Genomic DNA, 13,208 nt, shown 5'->3' on the forward strand with positions numbered 1-13,208 from the left:
GCCATGTGGTGAGTGACAGACAAACCTTCCCCCTGGTTGCGGGCTGTGGCTCACGGCTACACATCCTTGCCCGTCCTCACTGATTCCCCCACCATGGTGCCCGGAGTGCGCCCAGCGCTGGTGGCCAGGGGACGCTAGCGGGGCCGGTGCAGTCCCAAAGGCAGCTGTCCTAACCAGAGCCCTGGGTCAGGCCAGCAGGTGCCCCGGGGGTGCATGTGGTCCGGCAGGGGCCCTGGAGCTCCCCGCCGCGTGGCCCGGGCTCTGCGGGGCTGGCTGTGGCTGGAGCGGGGTCAAGAGCCCTGAGGGACAGTGGCCTCTCCCCCAGCAGCAGATACCTCTGTGAGGCGGACAAGGGTTCTCCCCCCTCCCGCCGAGAGGGGCAGGCGCCTCGTCTCTGTTGTCTTGTCAAATCCAAACGAGTCTAGGTAGCAGGTGCTTTCACATCCGCCCTCCACACCCCTCAGGAGGGGACCCAGCTGAGATGCTCACCACCTGTCACACCCCTGAGCCAAGCTCACCCAGGGGTGACTCTGCCTGGTCCTTCCCAAGCCCTTCTCCGGCCCTCACGTGGCTCTGGTTCCACTAACCAGTCGTCGGCCCTTCGGTAAAGATCAATACTCCCAGGACGCCCGGGGGGCTCAGCGGTTGAGCATCTGCCTTTGGCTCAGGTCGTGACACCGAGGTCCTGGGATCGAGTCCCGCATCAGGCTCCCTGCAGGGAGCCTGCTTCTCCCTCTGCCTGTGTCTCTGCCTCTCTCTGTGTCTCTCATGGATAAATAAAATATTAAAAAAAACAAACAAACACTCTCTGGCACCCTGTGGAACCCAGGCCGCTGCCTGTCACCCCGAGCTCCTTCTTGGCCTTGCTCCCAGGTGCGTGGCCCCCTGGGCCCTCCTCCCACGGCGAGGCCCACAGCTGTAGGTCAGACCCCACACACCAGCTCGGACAGGCCGTGCCGTCACCAGGGAGCCCACATTTCACGGCTTCCTGTCATGGACACTTGTTTGCTTCCCAGCTTCCCACCTGGCAGGCTTCCCCGGCCTCGCCGATTCCGTCCCTGGCTGTCCCTGCCTAGGGACCCTGGGGTCCTCCACGGCCAGCCAGCAGGAGAGGGGGCAGGTGAAAGAGGCACACCCCCGTCTGCAGCCGCCTGGCTGGAAGGACCCGGTGCTTCCCCATAATGCCTGAGCACCGGGGCTCCAGGACAGGAAGTTAGGAGGACCCGCCATGGCAGCAGCGTCCCAGCAGGATGGCAGAGGGGACATGTCACAGATCAGGGCAGCCTCGCAGCTACCAGGCCCCTCCTGCCGCCCAAATGCTCTCCACTTGGCCCCGACCGGCCGAGCCCCCGGACTCAGGCTGTGACCTGGGCCTTCCTGGCACCCGGCCAGCACTGTGGCCCTAAACCCAGCTGGGGGTGGCCGGGCCCTAGGACCAGCCACTGGCTCTACCTAGCTGTGGCTTCCTGGGGGACTGTGAAAATCCCTTCAAGCTTCTCCGGGCCGGTTTCCGTCCCATGAAGTGAGGGCCCTGCACTCAGCACCCTCTCATCCCAGCCCCGCGTGATACTTTTGGGGTCAGTAACTCAAATCAAAGCCAGGCCCAGCACTTGATGGGATGAGCACTGAGTCTTATGCTATATGTTGGCAAATTGAACTCCAATTAAAAAACAAAACAACAACAACAAAAAAAAAACAACAAACAAAGCCAGGCCCAGGGTCCCAGAAGACGACAGGCCGGGGTTGGTGTCCTCCGGGCGGTAACGCATGACCACCGAGCACTAACCGGAATCCAGAATCCACCAGGCCGGGCCCGAGAACCGGCAGCGTGTCACAGAAATGTGTTTCTCCACAGACAGCATGAAAGCAGCCCAGGCCTAATTAACAGCAGCCGAGCGGAGCTGCGCGAGCGGTAGGGGTGAGCCAGCAACCCTGCAGCCCCGCGCCAGCCCCGGGCGCCAGGCCTCAGGCTTCTGGTGGGTTGTCATTAACTGCTCCTCATCGTGGCCACAGCCACCTGGGGAGCACCCGACAGGTGCCTCAGCCTGGTCAACGGCCCAGGTGCCTTTGGAAGCACAGAGGCCCTCGGAGGGCCGCAGGGGCCCCAGAACGTCCACCCCTCACTTCACAGGTGGGACTCCAGTCCACGGCCAGGTCACCAGTGGGTTACCAGGGTGCCCTCCCACCACCCTGTGCCTCACAGGCTGCACAAAGGAAGGAGCTTCTGGCTGAATGGATGAGCTCAGCCCTTCCCAGCCCTGGCCTCCGGCTGTGGCTCAACTCTTTGAGGCAAACATCATTGCATGAGTCAGCTCGGGCTGCGTAACAAATATCACAGCCGGGGCTGCTTAAACATCCGATGTTTATTCTCTCCCCGTCCTGGGGCTGGAGTCGGACACCCGGCATGGGCAGGGCTGGCTTCTCCAGAGGCCTCCCCTGACATGTAGACAGCCGCCCTCTCCTCGTGTCCTCACACAGCCGTCCCTCTGCCCACCTCCGTCCTAATCCCCTCCCCTTATAAGGACACTGGTCACATCGGGAACCCACCCCAATGGCCCCATTTATCTTAATTACCTCTGATCTTAATTACCTCTGGTCACACTCTGAGGCATTGGGCATTGAACTCCAATTACAGATTTGAGGGACACAACACAGCCCCTAACGCTCATAATCATGACATCTTATGTATCTCGATGGCCTCAGCTTGCTCGCATGCGGAATGGACCCACAGATAAGTCCCTTTTTCAGGGTTACAGTAAGGATGAAGGGAGGTTTTAGGTGTGGAGCCCCTTGCACCGTGCCAGCCTGGCACACAGGGCTCCACGGGGTCTCACCTGCCTCCTTTACGTGACTAGGAGAAGACTGTCCGTGGACAGAGCTGTGGGAAGGCCAGCTCCTCATCCTCAAGGGAGCCCTCCAGGACAGACCCTTGGGGCCCCTGCACCAGCCCCGACTCGGCCCTCTGAGGTAAGAAAGCTGTGAGAGGTGAGGGGCCCCTGCTGGATTCCCCTCATCCCTCCATCGGGGCCTAGGGGACCCTACTGACAGGCACCTGCTTCTCTGGGCAGACGGTTCCCAGATGTCCCGCCCAACAGCGGAAACAGCAACATCCACTATTTGTGGGGCTTTTACTCTGACTTATGAACCTGCTAGATTCTTATTTCATCTTACAACAAATAGTGAGTTCCAGGGCACGATTATGACCCCTACTCTTCCGACGAAGAAATGGAGGCGCAGAGAGAGATCAAACCACGTGCCCGAAGTCACACAGCAAAGACGGGGCCCGATCCAGGCTCGGTGCCCACCCAGCCATCAGCCTGGTAACCGTGGGGTTAATTTTTATGGAAAATATTAAAAATAGCAACTGTATGATCCGCTACAGTGGAGGTGTTTCTTGTTTAATTAAAGTCCAACCGAGCCCAGAGCTCCCAAGGGCCGGCTGAGCTCTGTGCTGACTCCCAAGCTGGCATCCCCTCACCTGCGAGAGGAGAGGCCAGGCCTGGGCTTTGCTGGAGGAAACGTGACCCTGAGCCAGCTCGGCACCCATGTGTGACCGATGCCTCCCCGTGCAAGGGACAGAGCTGGGCGCTGGGTGCTCGGGGGGCAGAGGCAGTCACAGCACAGGGGCCCCGCCTTGGGGAGAACATAGGACAGCATCTATCAATGTCACAGGCGGTGTGACCAGGCCCAGCTCAGAAGGGCTGCGAGGAGCCCACGGGATCGCTGTGGTAACACCCCTGCGGGTCAGCGCTCCTGCCCACTGCTGGCAGGGGGGCGGGACGGGGGCCCTCAGCCCCACCACGGCTTGTTGGAGGCCAATTGAGTGATGTGTCCTTTCAAATGTGTATCCTCTCTCCAGCATATCCACGCCTAAGAACTTACCGGAGAGACTCTCAAGGATTTGCGTAAAAACAGACCAAAAAGGGCAGCTCTGGTAGCTCAGTGGTTTAGTGCCGCCTTCGGCCCAGGGTGTGATCCTGGAGACCCGGGATCGAGTCCCACATTAGGCTCCTGCATGGAGCCTGCTTCTCCCTCTGCCTGTGTCTCTGCCTCTCTCTCTCTCTCTCTCTCTCTCTCTCTGTGTCTTTCATGAATAAATAAATAAAATCTTTAAAAAAAATATACAGACCAAAAAGATCTTGGTGCCAGCAATGTCTGCAGGAGTGAGACGGCACAGCCGCCGGGTACGAGTTGCCACAGCCACCAAAGCGGGGTTGCAGATGAGGACCGGGGCAGGAGAAAAGTTTAGAAGATGCTACAAAGTGAAAGATGTAGCCTCCGATTGTCTGCAATCAAGTTTCCAACACAGGAGCGCGCACCACGCACCGTGTCGGCCCTGCGCTGAGGGCTGGAAACCCAATGATCCTTCTCCTTGGGCCACCCTCTGGGTTTTCCAAGTGTCTGATAATGAGCACGTATATTTTAAGAAATTAGTAGGATCTAGTCTGTGCAACATGCCGTGATGTATTCCCAGGTCCGTGGGACCAGCCGGCCCCAAGTAAAGGGTGTGTGCACGCCGCCGTGTGCCGCAGACGCAGGATGCCCGTATGACAGCCTGATGACAGCGCACACCACCCCCTCGGCTCAGCGCGCTTCTCAGCTCGTTGAACAGGGGAGTTCACTTCCTCCAGCGCCACCCAGAGGAGGGGCCTTCATGCTCCCATTTCGCAGATGAGTGGCCGAGGCACAGAGGGCTGAGTAACGGGACGCAGGCTGTCACCCCCTTTGCACGGGGGCCTGGATAAGAAGCACCCAGGCAGCGTGAAGGCGCAGGCCCAAGGCAGCAGCGCTGACCCCCAGCCTCGTCCTCCAGGGCTCGGGGCCAGGCAGAGAAAGCAGAGGACCCCTGGGAAGAGGCCAGGGTGACCCACCGCCTCCCCTTGAGGCTGGCCTGGGGCGGTTTGGCAGGTCCGCAGGTGAAGGACGTGAGGCCCTGACCAGGGGAGAGGGGCGACCCTGCCACGGCCGTCCGCATGGTGCCTGCAGCCTAGGACCCTGCAGACTGTCGTAGGACTCCCCGCCAAGGGCATCTAAGCCTCCCAGAGACCAGGGCTGGGCAGGGCCTGCCAGGACATGGTGACCCTCATCCTCACACTAGTGGGGGGTCCAGAGAGCCTCTGCCCCACGTGTCAGCACCCGGGCCAGCAGGGGCCAGGGCAGAGGTCAGGGCAGAGGCTAAGGCAGAGGCCAGGGTGAAGATCAGGGTGAAGGTCAGGGCGGAGTTCATGGTGGAGGCCAGGGCAGAGGCCAGGGTGGAGGCCAGGGCAGAGGCCAGGGCAGAGGCCAGGGCGGAGAGCAGGGTGGAGGTCAGGGCGAAGGTCAGGGTGGAGGTCAGGATGGAGGACAGGGTAGAGGTCATAGTGGAGGCCAGGGCGGAGGGCAGGGCAGAGGCCAGGGTGGAGGGCAGGGCGGAGGTCATAGCAGAGGTCTGGGTGGAGGCCATGAGGGAGGACAGGGCAGAGGTCAGGGCGAAGGTCAGGGTGGAGGTCGGGGCGGAGTTCATGGTGGAGGCCAAGGCAGAGGCCAGGGTGGAGGCCAGGGCAGAGGCCAGGACAGAGAGCAGGGTGGAGGTCAGGGTGGAGGTCAGGATGGAGGACAGGGTAGAGGTCAGGGTAGAGGTCATGGTGGAGGCCAGGGCAGAGGCCAGGGCGGAGGGCAGGGTGGAGGACAGGGCGGAGGTGAGGGCAGAGGTCATGGCGGAGGTCTGGTGGAGGCCATAAGGGAGGTCAGGGTGGAGGCCAGGCTGGAGGCCAGGGCAGATGTCAGGGCGGAGGTCAGGGTGGAGGCCAGGGCGGAGGCCACGGTGGAGGTCAGGGCAGAGGCCGCGGCAGAGGCCGGGGCAGCAGCTGGGGTGGAGGCCAGGGCAGAGGTCAGGGTGGAGGCCATGGCAGAAGCCAGGGCAGGCCACCCAGTCGCAGGCAAGCATCAGCCGGGAGACGTAGCTGACCACAGGGGAGGTGCAGAGATGCAGGCCTCCGTCCCTGGGAGCAGGCGACCCACTGCACCCTCCGCACCCAGGTGGCGGTGACTGTTGCTCCCACGCTTCGCGGATGAGGGACGTGAGGCTCGGACGGTGCACGGAGCAGGCGGGTTTGCTCAGTTGGAGGCGCGGGGGTCGCGTCGTGTGTCAGGAAGCTCCTGCGTTCTGGGCCCTGGTGAGGCCTGGTGTGCGCAGCCTCCCGCCCGCTGCCTGGCACCGCTGTCCCCCCCCCACGTGAGCACCCACGGGTCACGGAGGGTGAATGATCGCCCCTGCTCACAGCCCAGGGAAGGCGGAGTGACGTCAGACCCGGCAGGTAAGAGGTTCGGTGCCTCCGGGCTCAGGCCCTGCGGGCAGGAAGGTGTGAGCTGGTCGAGACCAGGGAGGCGCGTGCACACACACACACACACACACACGGGGAGGGCAGGCTGGCCTCGCCCTCGCTGAGCCTACAGGTCAGCTGGACGTGGACGCGGCGGAAAACGGTGACAGTGCAGCGTGACGCAGGCCAGGCTGATGAGCAGAGCAGAAGACGCCCAGCCCAGCCCTGGGGGTGACGGGAGGCTTCCCGGGGGACGAGAACATCATGTCACAGAGTAATGGGGCCAGGTGCCCGGGTCAGCTCTGGCTGCACAACAAACAGCTCTGAAACCCGGCCCCTGCTCGCCGGAGGCACCAACGCTCACGCGCCTGGGTCGCGGGTCACCCGCACTTGGGTCAACCAGGCTGGGCCCCTCCATGCAGGCTGGGTCCGGGGCTGTCCCTGCAGGCCCCCGGCGACAGGGCCACGAGCCCAGAGCGGGTCCACACACACGAGTGCACGCCAGGTCACCGGCCTGCCGCTCCCGGGGTGGAGGAGGCGGGAGACGGCAGGAAGAATGTTCCAGAGTGTTCCAGGCAGCAGAACCAGCACGGGCAGGCGCCCAAGGCTGGAGGAGGTGCAGGCGGGTGAGGTCTGGGGGCGGGAGGGTGGCCTCGAGAGCCCAGGGGGAGCCCGGCCGCCCCCGAGGCCAAGTCCCAGCGCTCGGCCCCTCCTCCAAGGGCAGAGCAAGGGTGCAGAGCCAAAGAGCCTTGTGCGAACCCAGGACCCCGATGCCTCTGGACCGACAGCCCCTCGGTGCCCCCCGCTCTGTCCCAGAGGGGAGGCCAAGGGCCCGAGGGCCTGGGGGACCCCTCCTCGAGCCCTGGGTCCCGCGGCCACACTGCAAGGCCTCGTGGAAAGTAAGGTGGTGGAGCCCCTCCCATCGTCTCTCGGGCCGTGTCACCCTGGGCACGGACCCCGTTGACGGAATCAGTATCGGCACACGCGTTCCACGGCCTCTTCGCAGCAAATTCCCAGGCCTCTCCGCTTCCACCACCGCGGCAGAGTGCGAACCAGCAATTAACTCCCCAAACCTCCGGTGGAAACCAGTCTTCCTTGATTCTTGTCAAATCCCTTTAATTATGAACTTGCAGTTGGCCCGCTCCTAAACTCGTCTGAGCTCTGAGGCCGCTTGCCTTCTGCCATGTTTCCCAAAAGCATTTTTTTTTAAATGAGCCCTGAATTTCAGCCAAGAAGTGAACTTTATAAAACATACTCTTGCTTAGAGACGGGAGGGTCCCACCTCCTCCAAGAAGCCTTCCCGGACCGAGCCCATCCCCGTCGTCCGCCCTCTGGGCTCCAGGAGGACGTCCTGCCAGCATCACCGGCCCAGTGTCCCAACTGCTCCCCGAAGGCGGGGGCTGTGTCCTTCCCCTTGCAAACGGGCGGGCGCCGTGATTCACTTTGGCCAAAAAAATCCAGCCGAGGTGATGTGTTGGTGCTCTCGGGCCGGGCTCGGGGGGCCCCGCAGGCCTCCACTCAGTCACTGACCCCCCCTGCACCCCCCGGGCCATCCCAAGGCCACAGGCTGTACTGAGCTGGGGGTCCCCGGCCCAGGCCGACCTCACCCACTACAGCTCCTCGGGGACACGGGGAGACCTTCCCGAAGCACACGGCTGCCCGTGATGCCACCACGGGCTCCTGGGGCCCCGAGTGAGGCCCTGCCTCCCACGCGGACACTGGGCCCTTCCCGACCGGGCCCTGTGCCCCTCACACACGCTTTCTCAGGCTAGGATGCACCCCTCCCGGCCCTCCTGCTCCCGACACCCCCCTGCTCCGCCCTCAGGAGCCACCTTGCCTGACGGCCCTCGGCCCAGGCGGCCCCCAGCAGGCTGCGCACAGGTGACCTTGACCTTGGGAGGTCGCCGCCTCTGCCGCTGAGCTGCTGGTGACCCACGGCCATCACCAAGCCCTCTGAGCCTCGGTGTCCCCATCTCTAACATGGACACGATATGGGGACCTCCCCCACAGTGTTGTCACCAGAGGTGGGTTGTGCATATACAAGACAGGCCCAGAGACGGGGCCCTATCCCCGCTTGCCCTCCAGGCCCCCCGCAAACCCACTGTCTACACTTGGGACCCAACGGGATGAGTATCCGATGCCAGCCTTTCAGCCAAAGCGCTGGATTTGGGCAGATTTGGGGGCCCGTTCCCCCTCCCGCTCAGCCCCATCGAGCGGCCCCAGGGGCCGCCTGCTTCACTCAGCACCCGAGCGTTTTGGGGGCGGCACGGACGCAACCTCTCCCCCTCTTTGCAAGGTGATTAGCCCGGGACCACTGGGCTTCGTTCCTTTTTTTTGTTTGTTTAATTGGAGTTCAATTTGCCAACATTTAGCATAACACCCAGGGCTCATCCCGCCAAGTGCCCCCCTCAGTGCCTGTCACCCAGTCACCCCATTACCTGCCCAACTCCCCTTCCACTACCCCTTGTTTGTTTCCCAGAGTTAGGTGCCTCTCATGTTCCGTCATCCTCACTGACACTTTCCCTCCTTCCTAACGCCCTCTCCCTCATCTCCCGGCCGCCTCCCTGAGTTCCTGCACCCACACCCCACCTCCCGCCCAGGGCCACCCCGGCCCCAGCCCAGCCCGCGCTGGATTGGGCCTCCCCATCCCTGGCATTTGCACGACGGGAGGGGGACGTTCTGAGTGTCTGTGACCGCTGATGACGCCTTTCCCTGCAATTTTTGCAGAAGGCGCTGGCTCCCCAGCCAAGGGAGGCGAGGGGGGATTAACTGGCAGAGCCAGAGGAGGTCCGTTCCGCCCCCAAAGTGGGCAAGGGGCAGGGAGAAGTCGCTGTTTAATTGGTTATGTGTGACCCCCTCCTTTTGTTTCCTATTTAATTCTAACTTTTCACATCTGAAGCCGCATCAATATTAATTATCACTGCCTCTCTCTGCGTCCCCTCTCTCCCAGGAAAGGGCAGGTCCATCCCTCAGAGACCGGGGGGCGGGGGCGCCCAGAGCTGCGGGGCGCGGCAGCCAAGAGCAGCCCCGGAGAGTCGGTGTCTGCAGGTCCAGCCCTGGCTCCTGGCCCGGGAAACTGAGGCCGGAGAAATGAGGCCTGACCCAGGCCTCGCAGCCTCCAAGCCGGCCCAGTGAGCGCCGTGGGTCTCATGGACGCCTCGCGCCTGCATCCGATGAGCAAGGAGGAGGCCCGGTGGAGGGGGCACAGGCGCTCTCGCACCCCCCAGGCGGGCAGCAGGAGCCCTCTGCACAGTCGTGAAGGACGGTACCCCAGCTGCCACCGGAGGCACCCGGCCTGTCCCGTCGACGTGACCCCACCGCCTGAGGCCGGGTCTGCGCAGGGGTATCGGGAGCCGAGCCCTGACCTCCCAGGACTCAGCGGCGGGAGCGGCACCAGGGTCCCCCGCGGCCCCAGCGACCCAGGCGGCGGGATGGGTGCTCCCCGCCACACAGGTCCACAGCGGCGACCGGATTGCAGGCATGTGTCGCAGGCCCGGGGACCCAGCCTGGTGCCCGACGTTGGGGGGGGGGGCGGACTCCTCCCCCTGCTGGCCCTCCCCCCCGTCCCCGCCCCGTCTGTGCACACTGCTCGAGCCCCCCGGGGCCGGTGCTGGGCGTGTGCGGCCTCGTGCCCACAGACCTGCTGAGGGCTGGTCCCAGTGACCTGAGACTGGGGGACGAGGGCGCTGGCCGTCAGGGTCACTTGGTGGCCTCCCAGGCCCCCCACCTGCCCCGAGATGACCCCCAGCCTGGTGCCAGGCATCGGAGACTCAGCAGGAAATGAACCCAAGGACCAAGCCCATCTTCCTCCACGCTTGCTCCCAAATGCTCCAGACGCCAAGTGCCAGCCGGGAGGACCTGATGGGCCCATCTCCGGGCTCCTGCTCACCCCAGCCACCCCCGGGGGCCCGGGGCCTCGACGCACAGCCGGCCGCTGCCACCTTCCTTCCCGACAGGCCCCACCGCCAGCCACCCGCCTGAAGTTTCAAGTCTTCACGCCTTTTCCAGAAGCTTCCATCACTGGCTACAAAATACAGTCCTTTGAGCCGCCCGCTCTAATTGCAGATAGCGATGACTCCCACCGTTTCAGGGCCAACAGCTAGGCTAAGTGGCCGTCCCCAAAACCCATTTCCTGCCTGGCTGGGTACAGAATGTTCTTTCCCTCTAAGTAAAATAAACAGGTCTGAACTCATTGGACTTTTCTATCGCCGTCCACTAAAGCCTCCTAGCTCCTGGGTCTTTATACAACTGAGATTTATAGGATCTATTCTCACCAGTGCAGAGTCCCCAGATAATGTTAATAGATGGCTAGTTTTGCCAATAAATCCCTCCAGCAGCGGAGAGAAATATCTATTTCAGATGAGTTCTCCAGAGCTAAATCCACATTCCAAGTGGTGGAGGGCACTTAAGCTGAAATAGCTCCACTCCACACACAAGGGCACGTCTGCAGGTGGCACCCGGTCCTTCCCCTCTGCAGCCCCGGACCTCCCCGGACGGGGACAGACCCCAGGCTTCCGACCCTCCCCCAGCCTCCCCCAGCCTCCCCCCTCCCCGCCCGCAGGGCTGCTGACCCGGTCTCCTAACGGGTGCCTGTGCCTCGGCCCCCTGGCTCTGCACCCGCACCTGTGGCCAGGTCACCCCTGGTCCAGGGACCATCTCTACAGTCCCCTGGGTCCCTGCCGAAGTCGTCCCAGGATCCCAAGACCCAGCACAGATACTCGCCAGACAGTCTTCCCGGTCAGCCGGTTCGCCAAGTGCGCACCACGCACAGCACAGTCCCTGCGCCAGGAGGCCGGGCCCAGCCCCCCACCCTCCTCCCTCAGGGCCCAACTTCCTGTTCCTGGAGGCTCTGCTCATCTGGGCCCCGAGGTCAGGAGCCGGGTTACCCTCCAGCACAGGACTGTCTGCGATGGCCCCTCTGCCCGTCCAGGCAAGGTCTGCCCCGTTCCAGGGCCACAGGGGAGCCCAGCCAAGGTGGCAGGGACACGGGCAGTCAACCTCCATCTTCTGTTTGAGAAAAAAAAAATAGCAAGCTTCAAAACCATTTACTCCGCGTGACCTCAAACACAGAGGAACAGAAGCATGCAGGGTCACAGCCAAAGCCAACACGTGTGTGCAGAGCATGGCTCCGGGCCACACACCGCACCGTGCGTGCGTTCACACGTATCCTTGTGTGATCCACCAGGAGTCCTCGGAGGCCGTCCGTGTGGTCAAGTGCGGGACCGGCACACGGACCACACGGACGGCGAGGTGGCGAGGCCGTCGGGACCCAGGTGGCGAGGCCGTCAGGGCCCAGGGAGACCCGGGGCTGCTGTCCTTGCACGTCCCAGGCGGGACACGAGCAGGCGTCCGACACAGCGACACAGGCCCTGACGCCCCATGAACCACGCGCTGTGCTGAGCCAAGCTCAACATCCAGGGTCCATCCAGGTTGACTTGCCCCCTCGTGAGCATCCCCGGGTCAGTGCACCCCCGGCCAGGGCTAGTAGCAGTCACCGCCCTTAGACCGTCTGGGGCAGGCCTGACACCTCTCCCCAGTCCAGGTGGAGGCCCTGGGTCTGGAAAGACCAAAGATCCCAGAGAACGTCAGCATCTTCTCCAGCAGACGTCGTCCTCTGAGGGGGGAGCTGCCCTGCGCCCGTGGAGACAGACGCTCCCACGACTATTCACAGGGCACCTTCTGACGCCCGAGACAAGCCCCTCGTCTGTCACACGCCCACGGCAAGTGCACACAGGGTCCACCGCTCCTCTCCCCTCCTCCACCCACCAACCGTCCCAAAGTGCCACCAGACCTGCTGTGAGCCCTGGGGAGGGGGGGCTGCAGAAACAGACGAGGCCACAGGGCCCAGGTGAGGCCCGGCCCTCCGCCAGCCCACCCCGGTCTCCAACACCTCTCAACACCCCGGTGCCAAGGATAAACTGAGTCCCGCCAGGGTCTGCAGCTGCCGTCTTCTCAGGAGAAACGTCCTGAAATAAGGCGGGGCGTGGGCTCAGCTCTGTTGTGTGTTTCTGTGGCTCCCTGGACCCTAACGTTAGCACCGCATCATCGTCGTTGATAAAATGAACAGGTGCTTCCAGAGCAGTAACTACCCAAACCCGGGGCAGCATCTCAGAAATACTGGGGGGTCTCAGTGCCCCTGCTGACGACCAGCTTGGGTCAGTTAGACACAGACTCTGGAAAACAGGGATGGGGGCCGGGGAGGGGGGGTCACGAAACAAGCCCTGTTGGTGCATCCTCCTCCTGAGGAGCTGGAAAACAAAGGAGACACAGAGACAGAGGAGAGGAAACTGGCCTTACCCGCCCCCCCGCCCCCCGGGAGCCCAGCGGCCCCTGCCCACCAGGACCGACCAGGCCTCTGGTCCGCGGCCATGAGCACACAGCTGGGACCCCGTGCGCCCTAAAGCGTGTTGTGAAGAGCTGGGCAATGCCCCTGACTACAAACACAGCCCCACAGGGACTGCCCAGCGCAGGGTACACACCTCAACCGCCCAGGGTTTGCTTGGGTCACTGGGGGCCTCAGCCTGGCCACCCCATTTATCCAAGCAGAGGGTCAGCCCAGCAGCTGCTCGATCCGTACGGGGTGATGAACAGATGGATTCCTCTGCTTATCCTCTGTCCACTCCGCACCAGTGCCGACCATGCCCCTTGAGCGGGACGCAGGATCACCCCAGGGCCGCACAGACGGGCCAGACTTGGCCCTGGTCGAGGGTCCGGTGAGGGCGAGGGGTGAAGCCCTGCAGGGTGTGGTCAGGGCCCCGCGCTGGTCCCGGAGGGCAGAGGGGCTCCACCCAGGAGAGAACCAGCTGCCTCCCACCTGCCAGGTGGCCCACGGTGGGTGAGCCTTCCAGGATGGGGGGGGTGCAGAGGGTCAAGCTGCCCATCCCTCCAGGTGCCAGAGACCAGCAT

The 13,208-nt window shown here is 63.3% G+C and overlaps 1 long non-coding RNA gene across 3 annotated transcripts in view; it reads right to left on the reverse strand.

The window, feature by feature from the left end:
* Positions 1 to 11,052, reverse strand: part of LOC140642180 (uncharacterized) — a 38,319-nt gene extending 27,267 nt beyond the window's left edge. For all 3 annotated transcript variants that reach the window (XR_012038712.1, XR_012038710.1, XR_012038711.1), the window contains exon 1: positions 10,926 to 11,052. This is a non-coding gene — a long non-coding RNA (uncharacterized lncRNA). The remainder of the gene's footprint in view (positions 1 to 10,925) is intronic.
* Positions 11,053 to 13,208: the final 2,156 nt, after the last annotated feature.

Source organism: Canis lupus, chromosome 11, assembly GCF_048164855.1.
Source record: "Canis lupus baileyi chromosome 11, mCanLup2.hap1, whole genome shotgun sequence".
NCBI lineage: Eukaryota > Metazoa > Chordata > Mammalia > Carnivora > Canidae > Canis > Canis lupus.